General features: G+C 39.5%; 1 protein-coding gene and 1 pseudogene across 1 annotated transcript in view; one reads left to right on the forward strand and one right to left on the reverse strand.

The window, feature by feature from the left end:
• Positions 1-13,961, forward strand: part of TMEM123 (transmembrane protein 123) — a 78,420-nt gene that overhangs the window by 37,054 nt on the left and 27,405 nt on the right. The gene's annotated exons all lie outside the window — the stretch shown is intronic.
• On the reverse strand, positions 12,316-12,912 carry LOC137771992 (synaptobrevin homolog YKT6 pseudogene; annotated as a pseudogene).

Here is a 13,961-nt window from a genome sequence, read left to right on the forward strand (position 1 = left end):
CGCAAGACCCAGTGAGGAAACAAGAACAAGTCACCAGCTTTGCCAGACCCATAGGAGCTCACCAGGAGAAGAACAGGACACTCCAGATTGAGGCAACAGAAAGTCCAAGGGCAGAGGTGAAAAATGAAAGTCTCTGTGGAGTCTCCCTCCGAAGGAAAGTCAACTATCCAACTTCTCGGGGGTTTATCATGGAGAAACCATAGGATTTAGAAGATGTCAGCAGGAAACGTCACTTGTCTTTCCCTTAGTTGTATGATTTTTTTTCTTTTGCTTATTTAACCTATTTGTTCTGGCAGCTATGCTAATGCTTAATTATATGTGAAAATTATAAACCAAAAAGTACTGTATAGTTCTTCAGTGAACGCCTAAACTTACCAGAGAGGAGAAAGTGTTCAGTTTCTAATTTTTTCAATTGAGTTTAATTGTCCTAGGTATTAAATTTTCTTGTAAGAGTTGTTGTATAATCCAAGTTTTGCCATGACTTCTTTCTTTTTATTCACAAAGCTTCTGTTTCACAAAGTAGCCTTGAGATTCAGCAATCCGTAGTAATTCTGACACACCAAGGATAATGCATGCTTAGTTGTATTGCATAGTTGTATTGATGAGACTTGGCATCAAATGTACAATGTATGTGTTGCCATCTCTGTAAAGAGGTTAATCTCTCTTCATGTTAGGTTTGATTGAGAATGATTCTGTTTATAACTAGGCTCTAGATCACACTGACCCAGAATAAAATCTTTAGACTAAGTGCTTTATATGATGCTAAGTCCCTGTAAATTCGGTGAGTCTAGCTGCATCTGAAATCCATACTAGCTTACCAGTAAAAGGTGCTATGTATGAGATGTAAAACTTCTGCTTAGTTGAATGCTATGATTATAACAGTTTACAGTCAAGACTTATAGTCTAGTTGGCTTGGCATAAGTATAGTAGCATTATAGCACACAGACACAGGCATTCATGTTTTCATGTTTGTTAGCTTAGAGTCAAAGGTTCATAGAGGGGTGTCAAAGTCCATTTCAAAGAGAAAAGTCTAATTTTAGAAGCTTGCAGTTTACACACCAGAGCTTGCCTTTCAATAAATAGCTTGTGTAATCTTCCTGCTGGCACAAGTTGAAAAGTACATTCTGTTGGAAAGGAAAAAGAAAAAACTGAAGAGAAATGATAAACTTGTTTATGAAGAGAAAGAACAGGAAGAATAAAGTAGACATCGCCACAGATTTAGTTTTCATGTTGTTAAAAGTATTTGGTTGCAAGCAACAGAAACCAACTCTAGCTAACTTAGGCAAATAAGAAATTGTTGGACACAAATGGGGTCACTCACAAAATCAAAGAGAAAGAATTGAACAACTAGAGCTAGTCCTAGGGATTTCAAGGGCAGGAGTGAACAGAAAATATCTTTAGGGAGTTGCCATTAAAATGACTGTCAACTGTTTTCCATCCTAGTGTACGCTGCTCGAGTTTCAGATTCCTGGGAGAGTCTGATTGGCCTAATTTGAATCACTTGCCCACCCATTGACAGTCCCTCCAAACTACATGGAATGTGAGGGATGTGTCTCTAAGGAAGAGTGGAAACTGTTACAAAAAATGAGGATCAGGAGCTGGACAGGGAATAAACAGTAGATGTTCACTACATCACATAGCCACAATCAGCAGTAATGATTTTGCCCGACCAGAGTAAGTGGCCAGTAGTTATTGGTATTTCTCTTCAGAAACATCTCTTGTCAGCTTTGTATTCATATGTGAGCTGTGGGAAAAAAATTATGCCACTTTGGTGGAGAGGGACCATTTCCCATGAATTTCAGAGTATCATTTTCATTTAGCTTTGTAAATTGTCCAGATGACCAGGAATTTCTGATATGGAGTAAAAAGATTCTAGAACCACTTTTCTTGTTTGCTTTTCTTTTTTTTTTTTCCAGCAAGTTCTTACACTAGAAGTATGTCTTGCCAGAAAGTTATCATGATAATTCTCAAAAGGTATATGTATATTCTTCTTTTCTACATCTCAACGTGGAGAAAATATTCTTTGTCTTCCTGAATGGACTGACAGATTGCTTACATTTAAAGTCTGTTTCCTTAGAACTTACACCCACCCTATTCCTTCTCTACCACTTCTCCCCTTCCGCTTGTTCCTCATAGTTCTTGGGCATGTACTACTTCAGCAGGGACCTGGGGTGGCTTTCGTGAAACTAAATACAATCAAAAAGCCCAGGGAACAAGAATTAATTTAAATGTGTTAATTTAATTCAACCTTCTGCTGCAGCAGCCATTGAAGAGCAGTGGTCATTACTCTGTGCTACCCCATGGCCACGGACCTCAGCAAGGACCACAAGGTGGCCAAGCACACTCAGTTTGTGCTGGACTAATCCCAGAGGTATATGGTTTCGCTCTGTGTGAGTAGTGTACACATGGGACTGTCAAGGTTTCCAAGGACAAGTGGGCCCTCAAGTTCATGAGGAAAAGGGTGGGGACACACATCCGTGCCTAGAGGAAGAGGGAGGAGTTGAGCAGCCTTAAGGAAAACAGCTGCCAAGAAGGACTGAGCCTCCTTCCCTGAGGTACATAATCCAACCTTTACAGGGAAAAAGCATATACTGTATGGGACATTAAGCCAACTGAATACTAGTGTTTTTCAGCACACTAGCTAGATATAGAGGGTGGATAAGATACGTGTAGTGTGTTCCAACCACAGATTAAAGGTTGTGAAAAGAGAACTTGCAAGAAACCAAAACCCTGCAACTTAATTCTGCAACTTAAATTGTCCCACAGTAGACAGTAATACATTCACAATTAGAAAACTTCTGTTTGGCTTGGTGACATCCTGACTACTATAGAATAGCAAGTAACTGATGCATATGCCCAGACACAAAACTTTTTATCCACAGCTTGCTGTTCAGTTAATAAAAAGTTTTGTGAATGGGCATATACCTCAGTTATTTGCTATTCTATGGTAGTTGGGCTATCCCTAAACCAAATAGAAGTTTTCTAATTGTAAATGTATTAGCCAGCCATGTATTTTGATCAATAAGTGGGAAATGAAACAGCCTTTGTAAACATTAAGCCACATGCTCATTCAGTCTTTATCGTCATATCCTAGTAAGTAAATTTGCTCAGTGTTAAACAACAGCAACAAAAGGCATACCAATATCCTTGTATACCTTTGGGTGTAAACTTTTCTGGGGTTTTACATTATTATGAAGTCAAAGACAGATTTATAACTTCCTTGAGATAGCTAAAACTTACATAGCAACCTCTTTAAGTAGGGATAAATTATTATAAAGAAATTGATCCTGCATTATTTTCTACTCAGGACAGGGTTTTGGTTAAATACATTTTTGTTCTGTTTTAAAATCTCTTATACGTGCTTTGTCCATCTACTAGTTAGCTGCAAAGCAGTTGACCTCAGGCAAAGTTAAGTCCCTTGGGAAGTCCAGTGCCTAGAGATTGGGAGACAATTTTGCTTGACATTGACACTATTTAATTAGAAGTAACTATAAGTGTTTAGGTAGATCAGTGGAAATTGATTATGGATGTTAGATAGTAGAAACTTATTTTACCTTGAGGAGAACATAAATATTATCAATAATATCCATTAAAATATGAATAGGGGAAGAATGGAAAATAAGGCATAGAACTAATTCCAACCCACAGGGGTTTTATGAAGATTGACTGAGGTAAACTGAGGAGTGTTACAATACATAATAAATTCTCTTTGGCCATTATAGCTTTTTTAAATTGTTGGCTCTTATTTTTACCAATCTGAGTTTTCATTGACCTTTGTTTTTCTTACACAGTTAGAGGGAAAGGAATTATGTTATGACCTTAAAATCTCTGTGCCTCAGTTTTCTTCTAGTACTTCTTTATAGGGTTGTTGTGAGGATTAAGTGAGATAATACATGTAAGGCTCTTAGAACAGTGCCTGGCACATAATAAAACTATGTATATGTTAACTATTATTATTGTTAAGAACGATCCAAATACAGTGCTCAAGAGTGGAGAAGTCAGAATTCTAATAGGTTGCTATAGTAACTTAGACTCAAAGCTATAAAAATTTAGCTGACCTTCCTATCAAAGTTCAATGTTAATTCTGCTACATAAGCCTCTGGTATTCTTTTGTTATATCCACTCAGCAAATGTTCATTCTGAACCTAATGTGTCGGGCAGTGTGCCAGGTTTTGTGAGAGCTATAGAGCCCAACTGGATATAGACACTGCCCTCATGATACTTAAATAAGAACAAAAATAGCTATAATAAAAAAATATGCTAAGTATAGTAGAAACGTGCACTCAGAAGAAGGAGAGATTTACTTTCAGTTAGGAAAATCTTGAAGGAAATAGCACTTGAACTAGGTCTGAGTGGATGTGACATTCAGAGATGGAGTGAGGAAGAAACAGATTTGTCATTGGAGGACACGATGTGAGGAAAGGAGTAGGGAAAGGAATGGGTCTGCGCTGGAAAGGTGGTCCAGGCTGTCTTTAGTTGTACCTTCCCTGTTGTAAAATGAGGGTGGTGGTGCTAAAAATGGTAGATACTGTTTGAACATAATGCTGCTGCCAAGCATTTTGCAGGTATTTCACGCTTGTTACTGAATTCCACACGATAACCAGATGAGCTAAGTATTATTTTCCCTATTTTAGAGGTGAGGAAAAGTTGTATACTTAGAAAGTAACTGCACAACCATTTAAGCACAGGAGTGGTTGATGGCAAAAGCCTGGGTTTCTTTCTAACATACCTGGCTGCCTCTTCAAAATCTCAAGCGATTGATTGACAGATAATTAAACACATATTCTACCATCTTGAGAATACTAATTGATACAAATTAGAATTTTCTTCATTACCACTTCTACAGTTTCAGCAAACAGATTTTCTGCCTCCAGCGTTTCCCAGAAACCCCTGATAAGAAGGTTTGTCTTTCCCCAAGACTGTTTCTGAAAAGGTTGCTGGTGAGCATGCAGTCCGTGCAGAGTTGGATGGTCAGGAGGGAGCACCCGTTCTGGCTGTAGTGACTTGGGGTCCCACATCTACAAGCTTGACCCTGTCCCTTCTCAGTATCAGATAAATAGCATTATCTGTGTAATCAAGTTCGAACTCAGAATGGAATTCAGGGGCTCTGTGCCTTGGCTCCATTCACTTCCTGGCTTTGTTTCCAGATCTATAAAATGGCAGTAAAAATACTTTTATATGCCTCAAGGTTTATTGTGGGATAAGATAAAATTCGGTACATGGAATACTTCATAAACTATTCACTGCCTTATAAATATTGTTTTTATAATCATAGTCTTGTGAAACAGTTACATTCTCAGAGGATACATAGGGGTCTTTGTTCCTACACTTGAGTGGCTTCAGATGGCTTATTTTAGCTTCTCCTTTTTTGTAACAGACTCAACTGTCATGTCTCTGTATTGTCATTATGCTTCCCTCCAATAGCCCACTCCTCTCTCAATTTGCTTTTAATCAGCAGTCAACTAGGAAACCACATAATAGAACTTGCTGGCAGTATGTCTAAAATTAAAGTAATTTTGTTCTTCTCTTTAACAAGGGGTGAGAGGAAATTTTTTTTTAATCTCAATTGGCTTAAAATTTCATATTAATTTTTTAAATCTTATAAGTTTTTAAGCATTTTTAGAAATTACTAATACATGCACTTAATCTTTCAAACAATGCAAAAGCGTATAAAATTAAAAAGATCTGATCCCACCCTCCCTTTCCTTCTCAACAACTCCCTAGAAATAATCACTATTTACTGGTATGAATATATGAGATAGGCACATAATGGTCTGCAACTTGCTTTTTTGACCAAACCGTTGAGCTTTTTGTGTCAGTACATTATTGGTTATTGCTACATAACAGAACCCCAGAACTTAGTGGTTTGACTATATTTATTACCTCAGTGTCTGTGAGTCAGGAGTTCAGTAGCGGCTTAGCTGGGCACTTAGCTGGAGGTAGATTTGAGGTTGCAGTACTGGAGGCTTGAGTGGGGCTGAAGGCTTTACTTCTAAGGTGAACAAACTCACAGACAGGCTGTTGGCAGGAGGCCTCAGTTCCTCTCTCTATAGGGTTGCTTGAGGATCTTCACAACATGGTAACAGGCTTCCCCAAGAATGAGCCATCTTAGAGATTCACTAGATCCTAGAGAGAGCCAAGTAGAAGCAATCCTTTTTCTGACCTAGCCTCCGAAGTTACATCATTTTGCCATATTCTTTGCTGGAAGCAAGTTTCTAAGTTAGGTCCACATACAAGGGAAGTGAAATTAGACTTCACCTTTTGAAGGGAGGCATATCAAAGAATCTGTGGATATGTTTTAAACCACCAGAGTCTGTATAGCTCTCTCATTCATTTTCATGTTTGTGTTATGTTCCATAGTATGGAGGTACCATAATTTCCTTAACCATGCCCCCATTAGTAGATACTGTTACTCTTCTAAACAGTGCTTCAGTGAATACACACATATGCCTTTACCAACTTGAGCTAGAATTTAGCCAGATACCTAAAAGTAGTTGTTGGGTTCTGAAGGCAGGCCAAAGGGGATGGATCCCTTAAAACTAAAGAGCTGGAATGTATACAGACATGTTTTGCCTTTCAGCTGTGTTCTGGCTAGATGGTTCAGAAAGATATTGGAGTTAGTCATTTCATGTAATCAGACTCATACAAACAGAAAACATCTCAAAATATTCTCAGTATTAAAACAAAATTTAATACTATGAGAAATGCGTGAATTAGGGGTATAGATGTCAACATGAGTGAAATTTATTAATGTAATGTTGAGTACAAAAAACAAGAACAGAAAAATATATAGCATGATGCTAGTTATATAAAATTTAAATGTGGAAAACAGTATTTTGTTGCTTAGAAATAGTGTACAGTAAAAATATAAAGAAATCTGTGATAAATTCAAGGTAGTGGTTACTTGGAATGGACTGCAGTTGAGGAGGTGCACACTTTTAGGGGGTTTCTTAATTGGCAGTTTTATTTCTTTATCAGAATAATGAGGACACAGATGTTGGTATTATTCTTTGTACTTTTTTGGTACATCTACAGTTATCACAATGAAAATTATGAGAGGCTCCTGATTTTTAAATTCTGAGCTCTTATTTTAGCTTCAACTTTTGGTATTAAGTATATACATTTGTTTATTGATGGTGATTTTAGTGCAGTGAAGATAGTCAAAAATTAATTAATTTTTAGGTAAAGTTAATACCTAAAGTAAATACAGTAGGCTCTGGAATTCAGGTGGATTTTCATCAGGAGACAATGAGCAAATCAGTGAAAAGATTACCAGGCTTGGAGGAATCCAACGACCTGTGTTATGGTCTGTTCACCACCATGTCTCACAGCAATTTGGAGCATTTAGTTAACCTGAGTCACAGTTTTCTCATCTGTAAATTGCAGGGAGCAAACCCACTTCTCGGTGCTATTATACAGATCACATGAAATTTTTTAAAAATTAAAAATATGAAAAGCACCTAGTCCAGTTACTGGCACAGCAGATGTTCATTATTTTCTTCCTACTCCCACAGATTACTGCCATCATGATTCTGGTACCATGTCTAGCATTTAAGCAAGTATGTATTTGTGGTAATTATGTAAAGTTTGCATTTTTCTTTTGTAATGTAAGAAAAAATGTTCAGTATTAAATATTAAGTTTTCTAATGCCTTTATACAATGAATTAAAATTATTTAATAGTGGATTCTAAACTGTACAGTTGTCATCTCTAGGGATTTCTTTTTGCTGACATTTGAGCAGACAGTTTTTTTGCTGACTGAATATCTCTTTGTTGTGTTGCTTTGAGCTCGTTAACGACCAAATTCTTATGTGGCAGCTGCACATTACACATGCTTATTCTCCATGTTCAGACCATAAATCTTCTGTGACTGAGTGACAACACCACCTGCATAGTCTTTTGATGTTGCAGATATAGCTCTAATAATGTTATTTCAAAATATTTCAGACCTGTTTTCTCATACATTTTAGCGCTACTGGGACAATGAAATGATATTTCAGGATATGAGAAGTTATTGTTATTGTTTTTTGTGTATTTTACAATGGAGACCGACTGGTAGTATTTGCTATATGTAGGATTGTAGAACATGGAACAGCAAGAGTATGCGGTACATACCCAGCTGAGGTTTGTTAAATACTTAGAGTAACTGAGTATGTTTATGTTATCGTTTTTTCTCCCTATAATCTATTTTCTAGCTTATTCTTATCTAACAACATGTTGAAGGTCAACATTGGGGCAATGACACAGTCACTCACCCATCCCAACCAAAGCTTTTTGTTTTGGTGGCACTACTTTTCGTGACTGGCAACCGAACACAGTGCTTGAGAGCAGAGGCTCAGTTCACGTCCTGGCTCCTCCCCTTACTAGTTTGTTCTCAAGTCACTGAACCTCTCTGTACTTCAGTTTCATCTATAAAATGGGGATGACCATAACATCTGCCTCTCGGGGTAATTATGAAAATTGCTAATATTTACAAAATATTAGAGCAGTGTCTGGCTCAGAACGAGGACTGTTTAAAGATTCATTAAATAAACACATTAAATAAATATAGCCGACAGAGCTGTAGAGCATAGAGCACACAGGACTGGGCTTAGCTCTGTGGGCTCATCCCAGATTGGATCTGTCCCCAAACAGTAAAAGACGCTGTCCTTTCAGTCAGATTAGTTATACAAGCTAATAAGGATAAGGAGGAGTATAAAGCATCAACAAATGATGCCTTCCCTTTGGCTTAACCAAACCAGAAGCCTAAGGGTTAAGGGAGCCTATGTCATTTTTTAGGGCAGAGGGCTGGTGGGACAAGGGTAGGGAGGGATCTAGAGGGACAAACAGAAAATATCCATCACAGTTTCTAAGACAAAGTGCATATTTATATATAGTGCACATATGATATGTAGATATGTGCATATCTCTATATAAATTTTCCATTATCTTCCAATATATTTTCTAAGTTTCTACAGAAAGAAATGTGATCTCGGCATGTAACTGGAATGAAAAAGTCTCACAGTCACTTAAAGTGTATTTCCAGCATTACTACTTCCTGGCTTAAACAAAGGAGGAACATAGTTCATTTTCCACTTAATTCAGAAAAGCCATTCCAAGCATGGTAGGAAATGTTAAAGAGCTGATAGATAGAATTGATACTACTACCTCCGAGGTAGAAATGCTGGCAAAACTATCCCCCAGTCTTTATGCCATATGCTTCTAATCTGCAACAATAATTTCTGTTCATAAATAGATATATTGAATTCTCTTTTTAGAGTAATAAATCTATGCCTAAATCAGTTATTTCATTTTTCTTCTACTAGAGCACCATTGAGCTCACTCTGGTGTTCATGTCTTCAATGGGAGGTAAAGCTGATATGGAATATTCTGAATAAGAAAAGTGGTTAAAAGAACACTTCAAAAGAAACCATTGTCTAACAGACTGGACACACATTGTCCTGGGGAGTTGAGGTAGCTGAGAGATGATGAATGAGCAGGCTTTAATTCTCTTGGTGATTTGTTGCTAGAGGACCATTTTAAATTTCTTCCCTGGAGCCTTGAGAAGGAAGCTCACTTGCCTCACTGCATTGGGTTAATTCTGTGTTCAGGTACACAAGGGACCTGATTAACCCTGGTTTGACAATTAGTTGTTGGTAGCTAATAAGTAATTATTCAGGACATGAGGAAACACATTTTTGTAACCTTACCCCCTCCAAAAAAAATATATTCAATTCACATAGGAGAACTTCAGCCTGCCTATGGTTGGGAGCCAATTTTGTTTGCCTGACTTTTGAACCTTTGAATTTAATGAGAGGTTGCTGACACTTTCTCCCATTCAACAGGTAGGAATTTAGTTTTCCCAGCTTTGCAAATCAGGATCAACTTTACCCAAAACACTGTGTGGAAGGTGGAATTCTAAGATGACCCCCCCAGTGACCCTCACCCTTTGTCTAATTCCCTCACCTGTGAATATGAGACATCATTCCTGTGATTATGTTATCTTACCTGGCAAAGGGGTTTTTGCAGATGTACTTAAGGTTAGTAATCAGTTGACCTTAAGATAAACTATTGAGTGGGCCTAGCATAATCATATGAGCCCTTTAAAAGCAAAGCGTTTTCTCTGGCTGGTGGCAGAAGTGGAAGTCGGAGAGATTTGAAGCGTGAGAAGGACATGCTGCTGTTGGCTTTGAAGACAGAGGGGCCACATGAATACAGGTGGCCTTTAAGAGCATGGAGTGGCCCCAGCTGATAGACAGTAAGAAAATGGGAACCTCATGCAAGGACCTGGATACTATCAGCAGCCTAAATGAGCTTGGAAGCAGGTTTTTCTCCCAGAGCCTCCAGATAAGAGCCAAACGTAGCCACACCTTGATTTCAGCCTTCATGAGACCCTGAGCAGAGACCCAGCTGAGCTGTCCATTCGTGCTTATGACCTCCACAACTGGAAGCTTATAAATGGTGTTTTAAGTGACTACATGTGTGGCCAGAAGTATATTTTGCGACTAGTTTATCTTGAAAGGAATACCGGGGAGTTATACTGCTCTAAGCTATAAGTGCTGTAGGTACTTTCCCGAGAAAAAAGTTGATGGCCAAGGTGAGTGTTTGCTTAGGATACAGTTATTTCAGTAATGGTGTGAAAAACCACACATTCTTCTGTTAGGGAAGAGTCTGCTGCTAGTATGTAATTTTTATGTGTTTGATTCTTACAGGAGCCTTTACAAACCATTAACATTTATTAAACAAATCCACAACCTGTGACAGAAATCAGTGAACTTTTTCTGTGAGGGGCCACATGGTAAATGTTTGTGGCTTTGGAGGCCATATGGTCTCCATCGCAACTATAATCAATTCTGTCCTGGCACCACAGCAGACACAGACAATATTTGAGTGAATGAGTGTAGCTCTGTGCCAGGAAAACTTTATTTATGGTCATAATTTGGCTTGTGTTATCAGTGTCTTATCTCTGGGGTATTTTTTCTTTTTACTCATGGCAGGTAGGTACTAGTTATTCCTTTAATTTATCACAACTGATTTCTGCCCTCATTTGTAGCTTTTCCTGACTTGAATTTACAAGAAACCTCCCCCATCAAAAAAAATCTCTTTACTGAATTATCTTATAATCTTGAGCATGTTTTAAAGTGACAAAATTGGTAGGAGAAGGACTATGGAATCTGTTTTATTACATAAGCATAGTGTATGTAACTTAATTTTAGGGCTTCCCTGGTTGTGCAGTGGTTGAGAATCTGCCTGCCAATGCAGGGGACACGGGTTTGAGCCCTGGTCTGGGAAGATCCCACACGCCGTGGAGCAACTGGGCCCGTGAGCCATAACTACTGAGCCTGCGCGTCTGGAGCCTGTGCTCCACAACAAGAGAGGCCACGATAGTGAGAGGCCCGCGCATCGCGATGAAGAGTGGCCCCTGCTCGCCGCAACTAGAGAAAGCCCTCGCACAGAAACGAAGACCCAACACAGCCAAAAATAAATATAAAAATAAATAAATAAATAAAGATTACTATTAAGCAAAAAAAGCAAATAGCTTTTAAAAAAAAAAAGGGGGGGGCTTCCCTGGCGGCGCAGTGGTTGAGAATCTGCCTGCTAATGCAGGGGACACGGGTTCGAGCCCTGGTCTGGGAAGATCCCACATGCCGCTGAGCAACTAGGCCCGTGAGCCACAACTACTGAGCCTGCACGTCTGGAGCCTGTGCTCCGCAACAAAAGAGGCCACGATAGTGAGAGGCCCGCGCACCGCGATGAAGAGTGGCCCCCACTTGCCGCAACTAGAGAAAGCCCTGGCACAGAAACAAAGACCCAACACAGCCAAAAATAAATAAATAAATAAATAAATAAACAAAAAAACTTAATTTTAAAAGAGGCAAAGGTCATTCCTTTTATTTATTGACATATAATTGATGTGAAACTTTATATTAGTTTCAGGTATACAGCATAATGATTTGATAATTGTGTATACTGGCAAAATGATAAGCCTAGTTAACATCCAACACTACACATACTTACAAAATTTTTCTTTCTTGTGATGAGAACTTTTAAGATTTATTCTGTTAGTAACTTTTTTTTTTTAAACGGGAGTCACTGAGCTTTATGGTTTCATTTGGCCCCAAAATACACTTTTAGAGGGCCTCAAATTACTAGACATGTGAATTTGAACGTTCCCCACCGCCAGGTGCCTTCACCCTTCAGTTCCTCCCAGGAGCTCCAAAGCCAAAGTTGAGTCTGTCCCACTCGGGTCTTTCCACAGTGGCTCTGCTTCCTGGGGGCTGCAGTTGCGATGTGAATGACGGTGACGTTCCAGCTCAGGGGCCTCTGCCAGCTGCTGTCACATGATTGCACGGCACGAGTTTTGTTTCCAGGCCGTTTTATAGAAGGCTTTAGACTGTATTCCCAGCACTTCGGATTTGGACACCAGGTCATCTAGCTTCTCACCTCACTCTAACAAAGACTCCACGGTATTGTGCAGGATGATTTTGGTCTCATCTAGTTCAACCTGCACTTTAGTCATCGGGTCAGCTTCTCAGGGGTTCTGGTATCTACTGAGGTGACCGTCCAGGCCTGCGTACTGGATGGTATCGGGGGATCCAACTGGCCAGTCTGTCCTTTCGACCTGCTTGGAGAATTCATCTAGTACCTTTTCCAGCAAGGTAAACGCCACCCGGGATGGGTATTCACTGTCAGCAATGACCACTCCCACCAGACTGTCGTTTCTCACTTAGACATGGCACAGATATCCTCGTTCTTTGACAGAAGCTCTGCTGCCTTTTGAGGAGCGCTCCACGATCAGTTGACTTGTGAAGGTCATGAATTCCTGAACGCTGGACCTCTGGAAGAAGCTGAAGGAGGACACGTCGTACGCGGCTTTGAGCAGCACCGCCTTGGCATCGCCTTTGTACGGGACCCTTAGGCTGTACAGCTTCATGGCGCCGCGCCTTCGGGCCAGCTACCCGCCTGGCCGCGGGACCAGCTCGCAGGGAGCAGCACGGCACCGCCCCTCGAGACCGCCGCCAGCTGCTGATGGGTTGGCCGGTCTCTTAGTAACTTTTAAGTATGCAGTACAGTATTAACTATAGTCACCAGTCTGTACATTACATCCCCTGACTTATTTATTGTATAAAGTAACTTTTAAATATGTAGTACAGTATTAACTATAGTCGCCAATCTGTACATTACATCCCCTGACTTATTTATTGTATAACTGAAAGTTTGTACCTTTTGTCCTCTTCATCCTTTTCACCCACCACCCCCGCCCCGCCCTGCCCCACCCCAGCTTCTCCACATTTGGCAATCGCCAATCTGTTCTCTGTATCTGTGAGCTCAGTTTTTTCTTTTGATTCCACATAAAAGTGACATTATACAGTATTTTTCTTCCTCTGACTTATTTCACTTAGCATAATGCACTCAAGGTCCATTCCTGTTGTCACAAATGGCAAGATTTTTTTTTTTAATGACTGAGCAATATTCCACTGTGTGTGTGTGTGTGTGTGTGTGAGTCTCAGTGTCACATCTTCTTTATCCATTCACTCATCAAAGGCCACTTAGGTTCCATATCTTGGCTATTGTACATAATGCTGGACTGAACATGGCAGTGCATATATATATATCTTTTCAACTTAGTGTTTTCATTTGGGGGGGTGGTGGAATAAATACCCAGGGGTGGAATTGCTGTATCATACAGTAGGTCTATCTTGAGGAACCTCCATACTGTTTTCCATAGTGGCTGCACCAATTTACATTCTCACCCAGAGAGCACAAGGGTTCCCTTCTGTTCATATCTTTCCCAAGACTTGTTATTTTTTGTCTTTTTGATAATAGCCATTCTAACAGGAGGTGTTATCTCATTGTGTCTCTGATTTGCATTTTCCTGATCATCAGTGATGTTGAACACTTTTCATATATCTGTTGTATGTCTTCTTTGGGAAAATGTCTATTCAGATTCTGTGCCTATTTTTTAAATGAAATTACTGGTTT

The sequence above is a fragment of the Eschrichtius robustus genome, chromosome 11, assembly GCF_028021215.1.
Source record: "Eschrichtius robustus isolate mEscRob2 chromosome 11, mEscRob2.pri, whole genome shotgun sequence".
NCBI classification, from domain to species: domain Eukaryota; kingdom Metazoa; phylum Chordata; class Mammalia; order Artiodactyla; family Eschrichtiidae; genus Eschrichtius; species Eschrichtius robustus.